We start from the raw sequence: 2,539 nt of genomic DNA, 5'->3' as shown, positions 1-2,539 counted from the left end.
ATCCCTGGATCTCTTTGCCCCTCTTCTCAGTTTAGCCACCCTGAATCAATCTTTCTCCTGCTTTTCAGGATTGATTTTTAAACAGCTGTCTTAGTCAGGGTTTCTATTCCTGTACAAACATCATGACCAAGAAGCAGTTGGGAAGGAAAGGGTTTATTCAGCTTACACTTCCACATTGCTGTTGATCACCAAAGGATGCAGGACTGGAACTCAAGCAGGTCAGGAAACAGGAGTTGATGCAGAGGCCATGGAGGGATGTTCCTTACTGGCTTGCTTCCCCTGGCTTTCTCCGCCTTCTTTTTTTTTTTTTTTTTTTTTTTTTTTTTTTTTTTTGGTTTTTCGCCTTTCCCTTTCCCTTTCCCTTTTTTTTTTTTTTTTTTTCTTTTGAGACAGGCTTTTACTGAAGGTGGATCTCACCAATTTGTCAAGACTGGCTGAACAGCAAGCTCCCATGAGCCACCTGTCTCTGCCTTCTAAGCCCTTGCATTTGTTACAGCATACACTATCATGTGATTTTTACCTGAGGGCTGAGGTCCTACACTGGATTCCTCTTGACAGCACAGCAAACACTTTGCCAGTGACCCCATCTTCCCATGCCCGGCTCTGTTCTGACTTTTGGATAACATCCCTGCTGCTTTGCTATTCTCACTCACTATTCAATTCTTTTGAATTATATGCCTTTGAACAAGGGCCTAGAAACACCAGCCCCACACAGCACCAACAGAGGACCTAGGTGTTGTCCAAACCCAAGTTGGCAGCAGAGGCTGTTCCTTGTCACAAAACTATATAAGTAAGTTCTAGGTTATTTAGGCCTAGTCTGGTTTGTTTTGGAAGGGGGGCTGGGGGGGCGGAGCAGTAAGTCAAACTGTAGCCTCTGTTAATCCAAGGACCACCAATAAAGATGGAGTGTTGGGATAGAAAAACAGGAGGGTCAAGCCTGTCTGCTTCTTAAATGGTCCCTGGAAGAAACTGCAGGCTATGCTCAGTGTTCTTGGTCCTAGAGGAAGGCATGGACATCTTTCCTTCTCTGTCCCTGTCATCGTTTCCAGCAAAAGCTGATAAGCGGAGATAACCTGTGATGGTTCTTTACAACTTTAATGCCCCTGCTGGCCCAACGAGGCCATTTTTTCAGAATAAATGGTGCAAAATATCTCTTAAGGCTATAGTGTTAAATTAATTAAAAGTTAATTGCATTAACAATGAATCAAATAAGTTACTATTGCAATGGTAACTATTTAAACTCCCTTAAATTAATTTTTAAATATTCTGTTATTCCCTCTGATGCTTGTTCATTTCGAAATATTCTCAAAGCTAACATTATTCTTCTCATTCTTGTAATAACATCCATGTTCCTTATTACCCACCATTATGCAAAAAGAAAGAAAGAAAGAAAGAAAGAAAGAAAGAAAGAAAGAAAGAAAGAAAGAAAGAAAGAAAGAAAGAAAGAAAAAACCCATAGTGTGTGTTTGAGAAATTAATATCTTCGACCAAAGAATTAAAGTTTAGGTTTTGGACACAAGGCACAAGACCCTGGCTGGCAGAGGACAGTGGGGTAAGAAGAACAGGCTCTCCTCATTTTTCCAAGACCAGACCCCTCCTCTTGCTCTTCCCACCCCAGGGAGCCCCAGAGTCCCCCAGAGTCCCCAGAGCCTCAGTGTTGCCATGGTGAGAACAGACAGAAGCAGCTCTGATTTCTGGAGAATGCACGTGCAGGTTTCAGCGTGCCTGTGTTTCCAGGAAGGGAATGACTTTAGAGGCTTGTGGGTCCTCTGCAGTGCAGCTGCTAGATGTGTCCTGGAGTGGTTGTGAGATTTTTATTCTTGTTGTTTAATTGAAAATGAATTTTTTAATACAATATATTCTGGTCACAGTTTCCCCTCCCCTAACTCCTCCCAGACTCTCTCCACCCAACCAACCCTTTTTTTTCCTCTCACAAAAAAACAGCCAACAACTGCAACAAAACAGAGTTGAACAAAACAAACAGAAATCCCATAAAGCTGGGCGGTGGTGGCACACACCTTTAATCCCAGCACTTGAGAGGCAGAGGCAGGCGGATTTTTGAGTTTGAGGCCAGTAACCCTGTCTCGAAAAAACAAACAAACAAAATTCCCATAAAACCACAAAATCAGAAACCATAATATGTAAGCAAAAGACCTGTAAGGTAAAAACAACAACAATAAAAACAAGCAAACACCTCCACTAATAGCGTGGAGCTCATTTCTTTTTTCATTTTTTATTAGATATTTTCTTCATTTACATTTCAAATGCTATCCCGAAAGTCCCCTATACCCTTCCCCAGTCCTGCTCCCCAACCCACCCACTCCCACTTCTTGGCCCTGGAGTTCCCCTGTACTGGGGCATATGATCTTTCCAAGACCAAGGGCCTCTCCTCCCACTGATGGCCGACTATGCAACTAGAGACACAGTTCTGGGGGGTACTGGTTAGTTCATATTATTGATCCTCCTATAGGGTTGCAGACCCCTTCAGCACCTTGGGTACTTTCTCTAGCTCCTTTAGGGGCCCTGTGTTCCATCCAAT

This window comes from Mus pahari, chromosome 15 (genome assembly GCF_900095145.1).
Source record: "Mus pahari chromosome 15, PAHARI_EIJ_v1.1, whole genome shotgun sequence".
Lineage (NCBI taxonomy): Eukaryota > Metazoa > Chordata > Mammalia > Rodentia > Muridae > Mus > Mus pahari.
This window is presented reverse-complemented; position numbering follows the sequence as displayed.